The following is a 22566-nucleotide window of genomic DNA, read 5'->3' as shown; positions in this document are numbered from 1 at the left end:
AGAAACACTGGGCTGGACGAAGCACATGCTGGAATCAAGATTGGCGGGAGAAGTATCAATAACCTCAGATATGCAGGTGGCACCACCCTTATAGCAGAAAGTGAAGAAGAACTAAAGAGCCTCTTGATGAAAGTGAAAGAGGAGAGTGAAAGAATTAGCTTAAAGCTCAACATTCAGAAAACTGAGATCATGGCATCTGGTCCCATCATGTCATGTCAAATAGATAGGGAAATAATGGAAAAAGTGGCTGATTTTATTTTGGGGTTCTCCAAAATCACTGCAAATGGTGACTGCAGCCATGAAATTAAAAGGCACTTACTCCTTGGAAGGAATGTCATGACCAACCTAGATAGCATATTAAAAACAAGAGACATTACTTTGCCAACAAATGTCTGTCTAGTCAAGGCTATGTTTTTCCAGTAATCATGTATGGATGTGAGAGTTGTACTATAAAGAAAGCTGAGCATGAAACCATTGATGCTTCTGATCTGTGGTGTTGAAGAAGACTCTTGAGAGTCCCTTGGACTGCAAGGAGATCCAACCAGTCCATCCTAGGACTCCATCCAGTAGATCAATCCTGAATGTTCATTGGAAGGACTGATGCCGAAGTTAAAAATCTAATTCTTTGGCCACCTCATGCGAAGAGCTGACTTATTTGAAAAATCCTGATGCCTGAAATGATTGAGTGCAGGAGAAGGGCACAGCACAGAATGAGATGGTTGGATGGCATCACCGACTCAATGGACATGAGTTTTGGTGTGCTGCCGTCCATGGGGTTGCAAAGAGTTGGTTACGCTAAGCGACTGAACTGAACTGTCATTGAAATGTTTGAGGATACACAGAAAAAAATTCTGAGAAACTTCTCTAGTTTATTGCTTCTGAGTAGAGAATATGAATCTTCAACTAAGTGGTAATCATGGTTGGCCACTAAAACATTTCATTGTCTGAAAAATATTTCCTTTCAGAACAACATGGACTTGCCAATTTTGGCTTTTGCCCCACCATGGAATTCTGTTAAACTATGAAATAGAAAAGGTGAATATTAGTATCTCCAGCTTGATAGAATCAGAGTTGGTAGAGGTTCAGTTCAATTTAGTCGATCAGTTGTTTCCAACTCTTTGTGACCCCATGGAATGCATCATACTAGGTTTCCGTGTGCATCACCAACTCCCAGAGCTATAACAAACTCATTTCCATCGAATTGGTGATGCTATCCAACCATCTCATCCTCTGTCATCCCTTTCTCTTCCTGACTTCAATCTTTCCTAATATCAGGGTGTTTTCCAATGAGTCATTTATTTGCATCAGGTGGCTAAAGTACTGGAGTTTCAGCTTCAGCATCAATCCTTCCAATGACTATTCAGGACTGATTTCATTTAGGATGAACTGGTTGGATATCCTTTCAGTCCAAGGACTCTCAATAGTCTTCTCCAACACCACAATTCAAAAGCAGCAATTTTTCGGGGTTCTGCTTTCTTTATAGACCAACTCTCACATCCATACATGACTACTGGAAAAACCATAGCTTTGACTTCAGACCTTTGTTGGCAAATTGATGTCTCTTCCTTTTAATATGCTGTCTAGGTTGATCATAGTTTTTCTTCCAAGGAGCAAGCCTCTTTTAATTTCATGGCTCCAGTCATCATCTGCAGTGATTTTGGAGCCCAAGAAAATAAAGTCTGTCTCTGTTTCCACTGTTACCCCATCTTTGCCATGAAGTGATAGGACTGGATGCCATGATCTCAGTTTTCAGAATGTTGAGGTTTCAGCCAACTTTTTCAATCTCCTCTTTCACTTTCATCAAGAGGCCCTTTATTTCCTCTTCACTTTCTCCAATAAGGGTGGTATCATCTGCATTTCTGAGGCTATAGATATTTCTCCTGGCAAATATGATCCCAGCTTGTGCTTCATCGAGCCCAGCATTTTGTATGATGTACTCTTCATATAAGTTAAATAAGCAGGATGACAATATACAGCATTGATGTATTCCTTTCCCAATTTGAAACCAATCTGTTGTTCCATGTCTGTTTCTAACTGTTGCTTCTTAACCTGCATACAGATTTCTCAAGAGGCCTGGTAAGGAGGTCTTGTATTCCATCTCTTGAAGAATTTTCCACAGTTTGTTGTGATCTACACAGTCAGAGGCTTTGGTGTAATCAATAATGCAGAAGTAGATGCTTTTCTGGAGGCTGAAACTCCAACACTTTGGCCACCTGATGCAAAGAACTGACTGATTTGAAAAGACCCTCATGCTGGGAAAGATTGAAGACAGGAGAAGGGGACAACAGAGGATGAGATGGTTGGATGGCAGCACTGACTCGATATACATGAATTTGACCAAGTTCCAGGAGTTGGTGATGGCCAGGGAAGCCTGGAGTCCTGCAGTCCATGGGGTCATAGAGTCCAAAATAACTGAGCAACTGAACTCAACTGAATATTTTATTGTGTATATGTAACACAGCTTCTTTATCCATTCATCTGTCGATGGTCATCTAGGCTGGTTACACATCCCAGCTATTGCAAATAGAGCTGAAATGAACATTGGGATTTTCTTATGATTTTTTTTTTATGATTTCAGTCTAAATTTACCAGTATGAAAGCAGAGAAATTAGCATGCAGTGTGTTAAAAGAAGCCCCTTCTCCCTTCACTCAGCAACACAAATTGACTGGGAGTAAAATAAGCATTAACTTTGCAGAAATGAAAAAACCTGAATTACCTAAGCAAGACTACACTTATTACAAATGAAGGCAGTTTATAGGAAAACTGAGCATGAGAGAGGGAGAACTAAATAAGTGGGAGAGGCCTTATATCTACAAGGATCCTGAACCACAGCTACAGCACAACTTTGGATATATCCTGGGGGAAAATCATTACATTGTCCTCAAGTATTTACAAAAATGAAAGCCATAATTTTCAGGGTTAAATGTTTGAGTGTTACTCTGCTGTTGAATTAGAAATTCATAGGACAAGTTCAACATTCAAATATCATATCACAACAAAACTACTTGCTTAGTTTATGAGTTCATAAAGTTACTAAAAACCTCATAATCTGTCAATTAACATAATCAGATAACCTAGCTAAATTACAACCCTCTGTAACAACCCTACAGGACAATTAAGGGCTATGGTTCATATGCTCTGTGGGCATAGTTTAGGGAATAAACTAACAAAGGATTTATTTAACTTCTTAGGGTATATTTTGCTATTTCTGTCAAGAAAAATGTCAACCAAATATATTTGACTTCTTTTTTCTCTTTCCAAATGAGAATTGTTTGTTATTTTGGTGATTCTGTTTTCATTCAGCCACTTTACAATGGATGTATTTGTTCTTATTAAGAAGAGTAATGACTGGATACTTAAAGAGGGATTAGAATTTTTCTTAGGTATGACTTTGAGACATATATTTTTCAAGAAGGTAATTTATCAACTTTTTGTTTTTTTAAGAAGGAGCAATGGCCTTGTGATGGATTTTTTTAAATTGTATTTTAGGGAAAAGGGGTGCATTGGCATAGGAAGGATTCTCTTTGAGACCAGACTCTCCCCAACTCTATGTGATCCTACCATTTTCAGACAAAACCTATCACTGTACTCAAAATTGGGGATAAATATATGACACTTTCTCTATATAGTAATCTTAATCTCTGGCAAAAGTGATTGTTTTTAACAGTGATCACAGGAGATGGTAGACTCTTTCACTGAAATATACAAAAAATTAGAGTTTAAAGAAATTGCTCTGTTGATGATCTAAAATTGAATCTTATACCTGATGTATTATCCTCATATTTCATTGGAAGATTCATCTCATTGTCATGATTTCATGCAAACTTTGTATTCTGTAGCAGAAAATTTTAGTTTCTGTTTTTATTTGTTCAATCTCTCAAGAATTTTGGGGGGAATTTTTATGAAATATCAAAATTTTTCAAATTTTCCAAAATTTTTTAAGTTAACATGGTCATATATAATTTCATGTTCAAATATTATCATATACATTATGATCAACTTATAAATTTCTCATTTTAAAAAGTGAATTTTTCTTAGTCAAATTTATTTGTTCTTTAAAAAAATAAAAGTTCCATCCATTAGAAATAAAATATACTACTAACAAATATGTTTTCAAATTAAATCAAAATTGCCTCATTCTCTTATCTCACTATTATCATAGCCCCTATAGACTCTTGTCTGGACCACCACAGTGTTCTATTAACTTCTCTCCTTCTTTTGATTCCTGTACTCCTACAATTTCCCTATTTTCTCAGAGTTTTTGTTTGTTTGTTTGTTTTTGCTTTTTTAAAAAAATTAAAATATTTGACTGATTGTATATTTAGAAACTAACTATAGAGCCCTGTTGGCCTCTGACCTCACTCTTCCCACTCTCTTCACCCACTACTCCACAACCACATCTTGCCCGATACTCTAGCACCTTGAACTTTGTTTTCTTTACCTGAAATACTTCACTCTCTACCTTCACACAGATCCTGGAACTGCTACAAAGCAACTATCCTAGCCTCAATCAGGTCAACTATCATTTCAAGAAAGAATCCTCCTCTTACCCACTAGTCTCCTGATCTCTTCCCCATCTCATGGTATAAATTAATTAAGTCTGAAATTGCAGAGTTCCTGTTAGAACGAACTTTTTCTCATTCAGAACAGATAAAATGTTACCACTTCTTGTTAGCCATTTGGCTAAAATTAATATTCATTAAAACTCTCAATAATTCTCATCCAATCCATGTATAATTCCCAGAATTTTTCACAAAAATGCACATGCACAAACCCCCACATATGCATTAAGTTATTTTCAGACTAGGTTACTTGCTCACTGACTGTGATCCTTATATACCATATGCATAATCAAGTTATATTTTGCTTCAAATCATCAGTGTAAGTGCTTACATGCTTATGGGCTATTCATTCTTCGATTTTTACCAACTCACAGTATGTGAACATGGTGGTTGGTTCGATGTATGCATGTTCAGTTCAATTTAACGAAGAGTTAATAAACATTCTTGGTGAAACATACTATAATATTTTTAAATAAAAATGCATAGATACTTAATTGTTAGTATCAATGAATTAATTGGCAATGTTTTATGGGTCATTACAACATACTGGTGAGTTATAATTGTATACTTGAGAATTTCTAGTACACATTGGTAGCTTACAGTGAACAGTGCCAAGTTTGTAGTCTCCAAAGGAGAAAATTTCACTCTGGGACCAAAGATGCAGTTTCAGTCACTCAGAGGTTTGTGTAGCAGAGATTTTATTAAAGTGAAAAGATAGAGAAAGCTTCCAGCAAAAGACACTCGAAGCAGGTCGGAGAGTGCCCACCTCACTAGTGTTAAGCAGGGCATTATATAATTTTCAACTGACTGTTGAGAATAGATAAAAAGAATGCCTCAAGGCTGTGAAAGCCTTGCCAGACTTATTCCCCCACAACATGCAACTTGAGATAATATAGGTATAAGACTAGTCAAGGAGAAAGGGCTCTGAGTTCCATGTCTCCAAGTGAGAAAGCAGTGATATGGGAAAACATACTCCCAGGTGAGATCTGTTACAATAATAGTCATTAACATGAAGCCTAAGCAAAGCATTTTTCATAAGATATAATCTGCTTAAAGACTGGCCAGTTCTCAAATAAAATAGATTGTTGCAAAATTAACACAAAGCTTAAAGGAAACATGTCCTACATGGCTAAGGCAAAAAAATGTGGAGAAAAGAATGTTTGCTCCTCCATAAGGCAGTCTTGGACTATCTATCTGCCTAAGTGAACTCTCTCAACATGTTGAATTAAAAAAATGATAAAATTATTAAAGAGCTAGAGATATAAATATTTTAAACATCATATGTGTATATGTATTCTAAAGAATATTAATTTATCACAATATGGCTATTATTTGTCATGTAGAAGTTTAGAGGTGGAAGATACTGCTGAGATTATCTAGTTCAAGTGTCTCAGTTTAGAAATGTATAAACCAAGGTTCAAAGATATGTATCTAAAATTCACAGCTTTGTCTTTTGAAACAGTTTTTCAAGCAATGTGGATCAAATAAAGATGTTATATTTATCAGTTATGTGGATGATTGAAGCATAAAAATAAATAAAATTATGGATGACAAATTAAGATTCAGGAATTTTTTGTCAGAATAGACTGATGTATAAAATGCAAGAAGATTGTGTTTAACAAGAATAGATATAAACAGATATGCTTAGGTTACAAAAATCCTTCATGTACAACAATTGGTAAAAACTGGATGCACTGTTTACTTGTTGAAGCCTTTTTATTATCCTTTTCTGAATACTAAGCAGTAATGTTATGTGACTTTTAAATAGTGAATGTGTTAATTGAAAGCCAGTGGCCATGTTAAATAGTGTACATTTCTTGATCCATTGCAGAGGCTTCTATTATACATATCAGGTACCTTTCTCTAGAGGAGTATGAAGAGGCCTATCAAGAAAAATCAAATAGCTTAAGGATATTTAGATAATTAAAGTAATAATGCACATTAGGTCTTGGAAACCTCCATTGTAGAGCTACTATGAGGAATGTCATCAAATGAAGGGGATTTATATGTAAAGAAGCTTTAACATAATCTATTTTATTAAAAAAGAAAAGACTGAAAAAGCCTAATGGGGAATTTGTTTGTAGGGAAATGGGTAAAATGAGCCCTGATTAGAAATCAGAAATGCTCAGGTTGTATTTGAGCTCCCAAATCATTGGATAGCATATTTAAAAGCTATAACCTTTACCAGGGCTTCCCTCATAGCTCAGTTGGTAAAGAATCTGCCTGCAATGCAGAAGACCGCAGTTCAATTCCTTGGTCAGGAACACCTGTTGGAGAAGAGATAGGCTATCCACCCCAATATTCTTGGGCTTCCCTTGTGGCTAAGCTGATAAAGAATCCAACTGCAATGCAGGAGACCTGGGTTTGATCCCTGGGTTGAGAAGATACCATGGAGAAGGGAAAGGCTATCCACTCCAGGGTTCTGACCTGGAGAATTTCTGGGGTTCCAGATGTTCAAGCTAGATTTAGAAAAGGAGTACATCAAGATTGCATATTGTCACCCTGCTTATTTAACTTATATGCAGTGTACAACATGCGAAATACCGGGCTGGATGAAGCACAAGCTGGGATCAAGATTGCTGTGGGAAATATCAATAACCTCGGATATGCAAATAATACCACTCTTATGGTAGAGAGTGAAGAGGAACTAAAGAGCCTTTTGATGAGAGTGAAAGAGGAGATTGAAAAAGTTGGCTTAAAATCAACATTCAAGGACTCCGCCTCCAGGAGGGTCGCAGCTAGGGGTCAGCCCCTGAGAACAAACACAAGCCGCTGGCAGCCCACTGGCGCGTGCTGGGGCCGCGGAAGGAAAAGGCGCGGCACACCTGGGGAGAGTGCGCCCAAGCCCCTGGCTGCCAGAACCGCTCAGGCCGGGGAAGGCACAAAATGCAGATGCAACAGAATCTGCGCTTTTGTGGAGTACCCGAAAACTGGAACCGCACTCAACGCAGGGCCCGCTCCATATAGAGCAGCCGGGAGCCTGAGCAGTGTAGACGGGGAAAGCACATTCACCCGTGAGTGGTGCAAACCCAGTGTGGCCAGAACGCGGTGAGTGCTATCCACACAGAGCGGTATCTGTCTGCAGCGCCCCGCCCTCCCCGTAGCAGGACTGAACTGAACTAGGGAACCTAAATAAGAGATCACCTCCGCCCACCTGTGTCAGGGCGGAAATTAGACACCGTAGAGACAGCAAACAGAAGCCAAATAAACAAAGGAACCGCTTCAGAAAGGACCGCTGCAAAAGATTAAAATCCCTGAAGGCAACACCGACTACACCAGAAGGGGCCTATAGATATCGAGAAGTGTAAGTTGGAAAGAGGAGCTATCTGAAATTGAACTGAACCTACACTGACTGCAACAGCTCCAGAGAAATTCCTAGATATATATGTATACTTTTTTTTAATTAAAAAAAAAAGAATTTTTTTCTTTCCTTTTTTTTAAATTTTTTCTCTTTTATTTTCTTTAAAAATTCCCTATTACTCCCCCATTACTCCTCAACTTTCATTTTCATATATTTTTATGATTTTTTTAATTAGGGAAAAACAAAAATTTTTTTCTTTTTTTTTCTTTTTCTTGTTTTTCTCTCCCATTTCCTTTTAAAGTCCTCTAATACTCCTCTATTATTCCTTAATTTTCATTTTCATTTCACTATAATCTTGCAAAAAAAAAAGAGAGAAACCCTATTTTTAAACCAAACTTCATATATATTTCTAATTTTTTTGTGTGTGTTTTTGTTTTTAAATATTGTATTTCAAAGAGTCTAACCTCTATGCTAGATTTTTAATCTTTGTTTTTCAGTATGTGATATAAATTTTGGACATTTAAGAATCCAATATTCAGTTCCCATTTCTACTCAGGAGTGTGGGGATTACTCTCTCCCACTTTTGACTCTCTGTTTTCTATCTCAGAACACCTCTATTTCCTCCTTTCCCCTTCTCTTCCCAATCCAATTCTGTGAATCTTTGTGGGTGTCTGGGCTATGGAGAACACTTTGGAAACAGATAACTGCATAGATCTGTCTCTCTCCTCTTGAGTCCCCCCTTTTCTCCTCCTGCTCATCTCTATCTCCTTCCTCCCTCTCCTATTTTTCATGTAACTTGGTGAACCTCTCTGGTTGTCCCTCATGGTGGAGAATCTTTTCAACATTAACCTAGAAGTTTTATTATCAGTGTTGTATAGTTGGAGAAGTCTTGAGACTATTGGAAGAATAAAACTGAAATCCAGAGGCAGGAGACTTAAGCCCAAATCCTGAGAAAACCAGAAAACTCCTGACTACATGGAACATTAAGGAATAAGAGACAATCCAAAAGCCTCCATACCTACACCAAAACCAACCACCACCCAAGAACCAATAAGCTCCAGAACAAGACATATCACGCAAATTCTATAGCAATGCAGGAACATAGACCTGAGTGTCAACATAGAGGCTGCCCAAAGTCACACCTAACATATAGACTCATTGCAAAACTCATTACTGGACACTCCATTGCACTCCAGAGAGAAGAAATCCAATTCCACACACCAGAACACTGACACAAGCTTCCCTAACCAGGAAACCTTGACAAACCAATCGTCCAACCCCACCCACTGGGCAAAACCTCCACAATAAAAGGGAACCACAGACCACCAGAATACAGAAAGCCCACTCCAGACAGCAGTCTAAACAAGATGAAAAGGCAGAGAAATACCCAACAGGTAAAGGAACATGAAAAATGCCCACCAAGTCAAACAAAAGAGGAGGAGATAGGGAATCTACCTGAAAAAGAATTTAGAATAATGATAATAAAAATGATCCAAAATCTTGAAAACAAAATGGAGTTACAAATAAATAGCCTGGAGACAAAGATTGAGAAGATGCAAGAAATGCTTAACAAGGACCTAGAAGAAATAAAAAAGAGTCAATTAAAAATGAATAATGCAATAAATGAGATAAAAAACACTCTGGAGGGAATCATGAATAGAATAACAGAGACAGAAAATAGGATAAGTGAGGTAGAAGATAAAATGGTGGAAATAAATGAAGCAGAGAGGAAAACAGAAAAAAGAATCAAAAGAAATGAGGACAACCTCAGGGACTTCTGGGACAATGTGAAATGCCCCAACATTCAAATCATAGGAGTCCTAGAAGAAGAAGACAAAAAGAAAGGCCATGAGAAGTTACTCGAGGAGATAATAGCTGAAAACTTCCCTAAAATGGGGAAGGAAATAGCCACCCAAGTCCAAGAAACCCAGAGAGTCCCAAACAGGATAAACCCAAAGCGAAACACCCCAAGACACATAATAATCAAATTAACAAAGATCAAACACAAAGAACAAATATTAAAAGCAGCAAGGGAGAAACAACAAATAACACACAAAGGGATTCCCATAAGTATAACAGCTGATCTATCAATAGAAACCCTTCAGGCCAGAAGGGAATGGCAGGACATACTTAGAGTAATGAAAGAGAATAACCTACAACCTAGATTACTGTACCCAGCAAGAATCTCATTCAGATATGAAGGAGAACTCAAAACCTTTACAGACAAGCAAAAGCTGAGAGAATTCAGCACCACCAAACCAGCTCTTCAACAAATGCTAAAGGATCTTCTCTAGACAGGAAACACAGAAAGGTGGTATAAACGTGAACCCCAAACAACAAAATAAATGGCAACGGGACCATACCTATCAATAATTACCTTAAATGTAAATGGGTTGAATGCCCAATGAAAAGACAAAGGCTGGCTGAATGGATACAAAAGCAAGACCCCTATATATGCTGTCTACAAGAGACCCACCTCAAAACAAGGGACACATACAGACTAAAAGTGAAGGGCTGGAAAAAAATATTCCACACAAACGGAGACCAAAAGAAAGCAGGAGTCACAATACTCATATCAGATAAAATAGACTTTCAAATAAAGGCTGTGAAAAGAGACAAAGAAGGACACTACATAATGATCAAATGATCAATCCAAGAAGAAGATATAACAATTATAAATATATATGCACCCAACATAGGAGCACCACAATATGTAAGGCAAACGCTAGCGAGTATGAAAGAGGAAATTAGTAGTAACACAATAATAGTGGGAGACTTTGATACCCCACTCACAACTATGGAGAGATCAACTAAACAGAAAATGAACAAGGAAACACAAAGTTTAAATGACACAATGGGCCAGCTAGACCTTATTGACATCTATAGGACGTTTCACCCCAAAACAATCAACTTCACCTTTTTCTCAAGTGCACACGAAACCTTCTCCAGAATAGATCACATCCTGGGCCATAAATCTAGTCTTGGTAAATTAAAAAAAATTGAAATCATTCCAGTCATCTTTTCTGACCACAGTGCAGTAAGATTAAATCTCAATTACAGGAAAAAAAAAATTATTAAAAATTCAAACATATGGAAGCTAAACAACACGCTTCTGAATAACCAACAAATCATAGAAGAAATCAAAAAAGAAATCAAAATATGCATAGAAATGAATGAAAATGGAAACACAACAACCCAAAACCTATGGGACACTGTAAAAGCAGTGCTAAGGGGAAGATTCATAGCATTACAGGCCTACCCCAAGAAACAAGAAAAGAGTCAAATAAATAACCTAACTCTACATCTAAAGCAACTAGAGCAGGAAGAAATGAAGAACCCCAGGGTTAGTAGAAGGAAAGAAATCTTAAAAATTAGGGCAGAAATAAATGCAAAAGAAACTAAAGAGACCATAGCAAAAATCAACAAAGTGAAAAGCTGGTTTTTTGAAAAAATAAACAAAATTGACAAATCATTAGCAAGACTCATTAAGAAACAAAGGGAGAAGAACCAAATTAACAAAATTAGAGACGAAAATGGAGAGATCACAACAGACAACACTGAAATACAAAGGATCATAAGAGACTACTATCAGCAGCTCTATACCAATAAAATGGACAACTTGGAAGAAATGGACAAGTTCTTAGAGAAGTACAACTTTCCAAAACTGAACCAGGAAGAAATAGAAGATCTTAACAAACCCATCACAAGCAAGGAAATCGAAACTGTAATCAGAAATCTTCCAGCAAACAAAAGCCCAGGACCAGATGGCTTCACAGCAGAATTCTACCAAAAATTTAGAGAAGAGCTAACACCTATCTTACTCAAACTCTACCAGAAAATTGCAGAAGAAGGTAAACTTCCAAACTCATTCTATGAGGCCACCATCACCCTAATTCCAAAACCAGACAAAGATGCCACAAAAAAAGAAAACTACAGGCCAATATCACTGATGAACATAGATGCAAAAATCCTTAACAAAATTTTAACAAACAGAATCAAACAACATATTAAAAAAATCATACACCATGACCAAGTGGGCTTTATCCCAGGAGTGCAAAGATTCTTTGATATCCACAAACCAATCAATGTAATACACCACATCAACCAATTAAAAGATAAAAACCATATGATTATCTCAATAGATGCAGAAAAAGCCTTTGACAAAATTCAACATCCATTTATGATTAAAACTCTCCAGAAAGCAGGAATAGAAGGAACATATCTCAACATAATAAAAGCTATATATCACAAACCCACAGCAAGCATTACCCTCAATGGTGAAAAATTGAAAGCATTTCCCCTAAAATCAGGAACAAGAAAAGGGTGCCCACTCTCACCACTACTATTCAACATAGTTTTGGAAGTGTTGGCCACAGCAATCAGGGCAGAAAAAGAAGTAAAAGGAATCCAGATAGGAAAAGAAGTGAAACTCTCTCTGTTTGCAGATGACATGATCCTCTACATAGAAAACCCTAAAGATTCTACCAGAAAATTACTAGAGCTAGTCAACGAATATAGCAAAGCTGCAGGATATAAAATTAACACACAGAAATCTCTTGCATTCCTATACACTAACAATAAGAAAATAGAAAGAGAAATTAAGGAAACAATACCATTCACCATTACAACAAAAACAATAAAATACTTATGAGTGTATCTACCTAAAGAAACAAAAGACTTATACATAGAAAACTATAAAACACTGATGAAAGAAATCAAAGAGGACACAAACAGATGGAGAAATATACCGAGTTTATGGATTGGAAGAATCAATATTGTCAGAATGGCTATACTACCGAAAGCAATCTATAGATTCAATGCAATCCCTATCAAGCTACCAACGGTATTTTTTACAGAACTAGAACAAATAATTTCACAATTTGTATGGAAGTACAAAAAACCTCGAATAGCCAAAGTAATCTTAAGACAGAAGAATGGAACTGGAGGAATCAACCTGTCTTACTTCAGGCTATACCACAAAGCCACAGTCATCAAGACAGTATGGTACTGGCACAAAGACAGAAATATAGATCAATGGAACAGAATAGAAAGCCCAGAGAAAAATCCACGAACCTATGGTCACCTTATATTCGACAAAGGAGGCAAGGATATACAATGGATAAAAGACAACCTCTTTAACAAGTGGTGCTGGGAAAACTGGTCAACCACCTGTAAAAGAATGAAACTAGAACACTTTGTAACACCATACACAAAAATAAACTCAAAATGGATTAAAGATCTGAACGTAAGACCAGAAACTATAAAACTCCTAGAGGAGAACATAGGCAAAACACTCTCCAATATAAATCACAGCAGGATCCTCTATGACCCACATCCCAGAATATTAGAAACAAAAGCAAAAATAAACAAATGGGACCTAATGAAACTTAAAAGCTTTTGCACAACAAAGGAAACTATAAGCAAGGTGGAAAGACAGCCCTCAGATTGGGAGGAAATAATAGCAAATGAAGCAACAGACAAAGGATTAATCTCAAAAATATACAAGCAACTCCTCCAGCTCAACTCCAGAAAAATAAATGACCCAATCAAAAAATGGGCCAAAGAACTCAACAGACATTTATCCAAGGAAGACATACAGATGGCTAAAATACATATGAAAAGATACTCAACATCACTCATTATCAGATAAATGCAAGTCAAAACCACAATGAGGTACCATGACATGCAAGTCAGGATGGCTGTTATCCAAAAGTCTACAAGCAATAAATGCTTGAGAGGGTGTGGAGAAAAGGGAACCCTCTTACACTGTTGGTGGGAATGCAAAGTAGTACAGCCGCTATGGAAAAGAGTGTGGAGATTTCTTTAAAAACTGGAAATAGAACTGCCATATGACCCAGCAATCCCATTTCTGGCATACACACCGAGGAAACCAGATCTGAAAGAGACACGTGCACCTCAATGTTCATCACAGCACTGTTTATCATAGCCAGGACAGGGAAGCAACCTAGATGCCCATCAGCAGACGAATGGATGAGGAAGCTGTGGTACATATACACCATGGAATATTACTCAGCCATTAAAGAGAATTCATTTGAATCAGTTCTAATGAGATGGATGAAACTGGAGCCCATTATACACAGTGAAGTAAGCAAGAAAAATAAAGACCATTACAGTATACTAACACATATATATGGAGTTTAGAAAGGTGGTAATGATAACCTTATATGCAAAACAGAAAAAGAGACACAGATGTATAGAACAGACTTTTGGACTCTGTGGGAGAAGGCAAGGGTGGGATGTTTCAAGAGAACAGCATCGAAACATGTATATTATCTAGGGTGAAACAGATCACCAGCCCAGGTTGGATGCATGAGACAAGTGCTCAGACCTGGTGCACTGGGAAGAGCCAAAGGGATCAGGTCCAGAGGGAGGTGGGATGGGGGGATCGGGATGCGGAATACATGTAAATCCATGGCTGATTCATGTCAATGTATGACAAAAACCACTACAATATTGTAAAGTAATTAGCCTTGAACTAATAAAAATAAATGAAAAAAAAATTCAACATTCAAAAAACTAAGATCATGGCATCTGGTCCCATCACTTCATGGCAAATAGATGGGGAAGCAGTGGAAACAGTGACAGACTTTATTTTCTAGGTCTCCAAATTCACTGCAGATGGTGACTGGAGCCATAAAATTAAAAGATTGTCGCTCCTTGAAAGAAAAGCAATGACAAATCTAGCCATCATATTTAAAACCAGATACATTAATTTGCCAACAAAGGTCCACCTAGTCAAAGCTATGATTTTTCCGGTAGTCATGTATGGGTGTGATAGTTAGACTATAAAGAAAGTTGAACATGGAAGAATTGATGCTTTTGAGCTGTACTTTTGGAGAAGACTGTTGAGCGTCTCTTGGGCTGCAAGGAAATCCAACCAGTAAAACCTAAAGGAAATCGACCCTGAATATTCACTGGAATGACTGATGTTGAACCTGATACAATGGAATATTACTCAGCCATAAAAATGAGCACATTAGAGTCAGTTCTAATGAGCTGGATGAACCGAGAGTCTATTATACAGAATGAAATCAGAAAGGGAAAAACGATCACTGTATTCTAATACCTATATATGGAATCTGGAAAGATGGTACCAATGAACCTCTCTGTAGAGCAGCAATGGAGACATAGACATTGAGAACAGACTTATGGGCACAGCTAGGGGGGGTGAATGAGAGGGTGGGATGTATGCAGAGGGTAACATGGAAACATACCTTGCCATACGTAAGATAGATGGCCAATGGGAGTTTGCTGTACAGCTCAGGGAACTCAAAACTGGGCTCCATGACACCCTGTAGGGGTGTCATGGGGCACAAGGTGGGAGGCTTGTTCAAGTGGGAGGCAGCATGGGTAAACTTACGGCTGATTCATGTTGATGTTTGGTAGACATCAACACAATACTGTAAAGAGATTATCCTTCTGTTGAAAATAAACTTGAAAAATATAGAAACAGAAACAAAAAGATATATTCCCAAATTCTAAGCCTGTAATTTTTTCATTCCCCTCAAACTTCAATACCATTTAAATTTAAAGATGTAAAAGGTAACAAATTAACTGGCTTATTTTCAGTTACATAAAAAGTATTATCATAATCCAAGTCATATAAGAAAATCATTCCCCTGCCCCCATATTTTTCAGAACTAAATTCTTCTGATTTTACAATTTAGAGTTTGCTTTTACACTATTTGGGGCTTCCCTGTAGCTCAGATGGTAAAAAAAAAAAAAAAAAAAAGAAAGAAAGAAAAGAAAAAAACAATTATCTGCCTGCAATGCAGGAGACCCAGATATGATTCACAGATCAGGAAGATCCCCTGGAGAAGGAAACAGCAACCCACTACAGTATTCTTGCCTGGAGAATCCCATGGACAGAGGAGCCTGATAGGCTATAATCTATGCAGTCACAAAGAGGACTCAGAGCACTCATAGGACTGAGTGACTAACAACACTTACAATATTTTGCTTCTGTTATCAATTTCTGTACCTTTCTGGACACTGGTTATTACATATATATTGCACTCAGATAGAATTCATTCCAGACAGGAGGAACTCATTCTTCATCGATTCTTCTAACTGCAAGGGCAGTAGTGAATGTAGGTTCATAAACAGAAGACTGCAAAACATCAATATTGAATCATGGTTACATACCCCCCTCTTCTCCCTTCCTCCCTGCCTTCTCACCTCTCTCCCATCCTCCTCTCTCAGCTTGGTTTCCTTCCATGAGTAGCCCTGACATGTTACAGTACATATACCTTTCTCCATTTGACCATGAAACATGGCCAGCAAATCATAAAGCACCACATTTTACATTATTTTGGCTTTGTAACCTCTGTGAAGTCATTTTTATCATCATTATGTTAATTTCATGGATCAGTTTCCATTAGTCAGCTCAGTTGCTCAGTCATGTCTGACTCTGTGACCCCATGGGCTGCAGCACGCCAGGGCTCCTTGTCCATCAACAACTTCCAGAGTTTACACAAACTCAAGTCCATTGAGTCAATGATGCCATCCAACCATCTCATCCTCTGTCATCCCTTTCTCCTCCCACCTTCAATTTTTCCCAGCATCAGGGTCTTTTCAAATGAGTTAGTTCTTTGCATCAGGTGACCAAAGTATTGGAGTTTCAGTTTCAGCATCTGTCCTTTCAACGGATATTCAGGACTGATTTCCTTTAGGATGGACTGGTTGGAGCTTCTGCTGCCCAAGGGACTCTCAAGAGACTTCATTTTATTTTTGCCCAAGGGACTTGATTTTTTGGGGCTTCAAATTCACTGGAGATGGTGACTGTAGCCATGAAATTAAAAGACATTTGATCCTTGGAAGTAAAGTTATGACCAACCTAGACATCATATTAAAAAGCACAGACATTACTTTGCCAACAAAAGCTGTGGTCTTTATGGTAGTCATGTATGGATGTGAAAGTTGGACTATAAGGAAAACTGAGTGCTGAAGAATTGAGGCTTTTGAACTTTGGTGTTGGAGAAGACTCTTGAGAGTCCCTTGGACAGTTTCCATTAGCCTTGCTTTATAGTAAGTACCTACTGTTTCTACTACACAAACAGTTGTATATATATGCAGGACCAGGACATGGATCTGTCTACTGTGAGGTTTCTATGAATCTCATCCTAAAGAGCATGGGCTAGTTCCTACAGAAGGTACAATGCACATATACAACTAACAAAAATACAACTGTGATGCAAAATTAAAGTTAAAAAGGTAATGAATAGAAAATTTTAATAAACAATTTTTATTTCAAATTCAAGTGATATTAATGATAACAGAATTATCTCTTTGACCTCTTCAACTTGAAAAAATTGTTATAAATGTTAATAAAATGTGATGAAATGATGAAAGGAAAACTCTTATGCTTTGCTGTGTAAGATAAAAGTAATCTAACTTTAGAAGTCAATTTGAAATGTATGTCAAGACCCTTAATTGTGTTCATTATTATAATTAGGACTTATGTATATTTTTATTAATGCATTGAAAGGAAAAAAGATAAATTCAGAGTAGACTTATATAGTCTACTGTTCACTCTATAATATCTTCACTGTTGTTCAGTGGCTAAATTGTGTCTGACTCTTTGTGACCCCATGAACTGCAATATGCCAGGCTTCCCTGTTCTTCACTATCTCCCTGAGCTTGTTCAAACTCATGTCCATTGAGTCAGTGATGCCATCCAAACATCTATCCTCTGTTGCTCCCTTCTCTTTCCTTCAGTCCTTCCCAGCATCAGGGTCTTTCTCAATGAGTCAATTCTTCACATCAGGTGGTCAGAGTATTGGAGGTTCAGCTTCATCATCAGTTCTTCCAATGAATATTCAGGGTTGATTTCCTTTAGAATTGACAGGTGTGATCTCTTTTCTATCCAAAGGACTCTCAAGAGTCTTCTCTAGTGCCACAGTTCAAAAGCATCAATTATTTGATGCTCAGTCTTCTTTATGGTCCAACTCTCACATCCATACAAGACCACCAGAAAAATCATAGCTTTGACTACACAGACCATTTTTGGCAAAGCAATGTCTCTGCTTTTCAAGAATTGATGCTTTTGACCTGTGGTGTTGGATAAGACTCTTGAGAGTCCCTTAGCCTACAAGGAGACCAAACCATACAATTCTAAAGGAAATCAGTCCTGAATATTCATTGAAAGCACTGATGCTGAAGCTCCACTACTTTGGCCACCTGATGCAAAAAACTGACTCACTGGAAAAGACCCAGATGCTGGGAAAGATTGAAGGCAGGAGTAGAAAGGGATGATAGAAGATAAGGTGGTTGAATGGCATCACCAACTCAATGGACATGAATTTGAGCAAGTTCTGAGGGACAGGGAAGCCTGGCGTGCTGCACTCCATGGGGTCACAAAGAGTCAGACATGACTGAGTAACTGAAAACTTAGGCTTGTCATAGCTTTTCTTTTAAAGAGCAAGCATCTTGTAAGTCTGTGTCTGCAGTCACCATCCTCAGTGATTTTGGAGCCTAAGAAAATGAAATGTGACAGTATTTCCTCTTTTTCCCCATCTCTTTGCCATGAAGTGTTGGGACTGGATGCCATGATCTCAGTTTTCTGAATGTTGAGTTTTAAGCTAGCTTTTTCACTCTCCTCTTTCACCTTCATCAAGAGGCTCTTTAGCTCCTCTTTGCTTTCTGCCATTGAAGTGGTTTCATCTGCATGTCTGTGGTCATTGATATTTCTTGCCAGCAATCTTGACCCCAACTTATGAGTCATCCAGTGCAGCATTTCATATGATGTACACTGCACATTATTTAAATAATCAGGTTGACAATATACAGCTTTGACATACTCCTTTCCCAATTTTGAACCAGCTCATTGCTTTATGTCCAGTTCTAACTGTTGCTTCTTGACCTGCATACAGATTTCTTAGGAGTAAAGTAAGGTGGTCTGGTATTCCCATCTCTTTAAGAATTTTTCAGTTTGTTTTATTCACACAAAGACTTTAGCATAGTCAATGAAGCAGAAGTAGATATTTCTACTGTAATGCCCTTGCTTTCTGTGACCCAGTGCATGTTGGCAATTTGATCTCTGGTTCTGCCTTTTCTATAATATCTTAATAAACTGTAAATCCTCCAAAAATTAAACATAAAAGACTTCATGTATGCATAAGTATGAAATGAAGCTAAATTCAATAAGAAATAAATGTACTAAGTGATTTTATACCAAATATAAAACTTCAGATAAATGTAAACACTTACTTAAATGTAAAATGTGATATTTTATTGGCATATGAATCACAGAGTGTAATCATTCTTAGATAATAGTGATAAACACACACCACATTCATAAATAATGGAAAAAATAGAAAACAGAAAATATGGAGACTTAAATTAAGAATTACACAGATGCTATATAAATATGAACAGAAAATGATAGTATAAAAAGCTAAATGTAATGTATACTGAAATACTTAGAAGTAACAATGAAATAAGTCATTTGAACATTGTATATTAAAGCATTTACAACATCTATAATCATGGCACATGAAGAATGTGAATAAATATATTTATAAGTAAAATCTTAATGAATACAGATGAGTAAACAAATAAAATATTACCAAATGACATGCAAAATATAATACAGCACTGATAATAAAAGAAAGTGTAAGACATTAGGAGTAAATCTGTTGAGATGATATTTTATCCTCAAAATAAGCACTGAAGAGTTTGATATATCTGTATATACTGGTTAAGTAAATGAAACCAGTTGGTCATTTGTAATAGCTGGCAAAATTTTGTAATAAAATTTTTTTTTCTTTTTTCTGATTTGGAAGGGATTTTTTAAGAAAATTAGTAACTGATACATCTTTGATATAGTTTATGTATTTAAAAATCAACTTCTAGAGTCATACTTTAATATAGTATATATTATTTAAAATCAGTTGATGGGGTAATATGTGATGTTGAACACCTAGAGATAGCCAGCAGTAGATAGAATGAGAATATGAAAATTCCTAATTAATATTATTATTTAACAATTTAATAGAAGTTTGGCATAATTCAGTAAGAAATATAGTTGTGAATTATAAAATGATGGAAAATAAGTTAACTTTATCATTTTTCGTAATGATGTGGTTTCTAGCAGAGAAACCGAATATATTAAAGCTAAAAGGAGCAGAACCAGCAGGCTAGTGGCTGCCGGCACATCTCCTCCTACTCGCCGCGTCACTGCTGCCGCCACGCCCGGAGGTCTCCTCCTCGGGGTCGAGGCTCCCAACTTCGAGGCAAATACTACCCTCGGCCGCATCCGTTTCCACAACTATCTGGGAGACTCATGGGGCATTCTCTTCTCCCACCCTCCGGACTTTGCCCCAGTGTGTATACCACGGAGCTCGGCAGCGCAGCAAAGCTGGCACCAGAATTTACCAAGAGAAATGCTAAGATGATTTGTTTTTCCATAGACAGCGTGGACGACCATCTTGCATGGAGCAAGGATGTCAACGCTTACAATGGTGAAGAGCCCACGGAAAAGTTACCTTTTCCCGTCATTGATGATAAGACTTTGCCATCCAATTGGGCATGCTGGACCCAGCAGAGAAAGACGAAAAGGGCATGCCTGTGACTGCTCGCGTGGTGTTTATTTTTGGTCCTGATAAGAAACTGAAACTGTCCATCCTCTACCCAGCTACCGCTGGCAGGAACTTTGATGAGATTCTTAGAGTAATTATCTCTCTCCAGCTGACAGCAGAAAAGAGGGTGGCCACCCCGGTTGACTGGAAGAATGGGGACAGCGTGATGGTCCTTCCAACCATCCCTGAAGAGGAAGCCAAAAAACTTTTCCCTAAAGGAGCCTTCATCAAAGAGCTCCCATTTGGCAAGAAATACTTCCGCTACACACCCCAGCCATAGGCTCACCACAGAGTTGGTTCTGGAGCTGCCCACTCAGCACCATGAGCCAGAGCATGCCAGCTGTCCATCATGGTTTTCCCGCAGCAGTCCGTTAAAAACATTCTGGTGTGATCACAGCTAAGGTCTTTAGGTTGCTATACTACTGGCTTATTAAATGAAGACAGCACTAAATGTTCCTTGGGATACTTTGTGCCTTCAGCAGCTTTCTCCTCTGTGCACTCTCTGCTGACTCTCCTCGAAATTTGAGACTTATCTTGGATCTCTGCAGGATTTATGACCAAGAGGTGGTATCAGTTTATGGTTGAAAAAGCCTGCTTTGCTCCATCATACTGTGTTGGCCAAAATGTTCATTTGGCTTTTTATAACGTGAACGAACGTTTCGGCCAAGCCAATAGAATGACTATCAGATTTGGTGTTTTTTTTTCTTTCTTTTTTTCTTTTTTTTCTGTTCTAATCAAATCCTCTGTTACCCATTTTGGGAAGGAATAGAACTTGGGGTTCAACTTCCTCAGTGTGTATCTATGTGTATAACCTAAGAACTTAGAGTAACCTGGAAGTTCTTCAGTATTTCATGTTTTGATTACAACTGGGGTAAAAAATTCTTTTCAATTCAGTACTTTTCTAGTAGATAAATGAAAGATGAGCCTGGGGAGAGAATCTTTAAATTTTTTTCCATCAAGAAAAATTTTCAGTAAATTTCTATTAAAGGCGAGAAGCTACAGAAAAGGCTCCACTTGCCTGCCAGAGAGGTGTAGCAGAAGGCATGAGCAACATGAAAGTGCCAGGTGTCTTTTGGAGAATTTCTGGATGTCAGTCTGGTCTACGATGAGGTGTACGTGAAAGGGCCCGCCACGGGAAGAGGGAAGAGGACGACTGAAAATGTTTTTTTAAATCTATTCTTGCAGTGGGGGAGGGAGATGTTTTCTGAATTTTGCTTCTTAGGGATCAGCAAATAAATCCTTTGTCAAAAACGTGAAAAGAAAAAATAAAGATAATAAGTAAGTTTAAAAGTAGCTGGTTATGAAATAAGTGCACAAATTGAATGGTGATAATAATCAGAATTTATGAAAATAAAAAATATCACAAATGAGAAAAATTATTATGTATCTAAAATTAATAAGAAAATATCACTAAGGTAATTTTGAAAATTAATGTAATTAAGTTTGATGATAAAACAGCAAATAACATTTTGTTTCAATGAAACAACTCAAATTTAATGAAATGTTAATGATACTATGAACTCTAAATAATTACAAAAGTCAATTTTACCAAATATAACCATGAATGTATTTTCACCTAATTACTTATTATGGAACAATTATCTCTAACTCATGTTTTAGAGAGCATAATAATATGATCATATCATGCAAAGAATTGGAATTAATCTAGTTAATCCAAGGCCTCACTAAGAAATGGAGGATTTTTTTTTTATTTTTAATTTTACATCTATATGAGATAGCATTTTTCTTCAATTAATATTTGTTTCCTGTAAAATTAAAAAATATAATTAGGAAATATAATCTAAAAATATATATACAGAATGGAGTTGCTAGATCATATAATTGTTCTGTTTTTCATTCTTTTGAGGAGCTGTGATACTGTTGTTCACAATGATCACACCAATTTACATTCCCTCTAACAGGACACAAGGGCCTCTTTTCTCCACATTCTCACCAATACTTTTTTGTCTTTAGGCTTTTTCAGATAATAGTCATCCTAACAGTTATGAGTTGATCATTTATTTTAATTTTCATTCACATTTCCCTGATTATTGTTGTTGAGCACTTTTCCGTGTCTATTCACTTCCTCTGTCCAATTTTTCC

The 22566-nt window shown here is 37.2% G+C and overlaps 1 pseudogene; it reads left to right on the top strand.

The window, feature by feature from the left end:
* Window positions 1-7225: 7225 nt before the first annotated feature.
* On the top strand, window positions 7226-20788 carry LOC110133266 (peroxiredoxin-6 pseudogene; annotated as a pseudogene).
* The last annotated feature ends 1778 nt before the right edge of the window (window positions 20789-22566 follow it).

This window comes from Odocoileus virginianus, chromosome 19 (assembly GCF_023699985.2).
Source record: "Odocoileus virginianus isolate 20LAN1187 ecotype Illinois chromosome 19, Ovbor_1.2, whole genome shotgun sequence".
NCBI lineage: Eukaryota > Metazoa > Chordata > Mammalia > Artiodactyla > Cervidae > Odocoileus > Odocoileus virginianus.
This window is presented reverse-complemented; position numbering and strand designations above follow the sequence as displayed.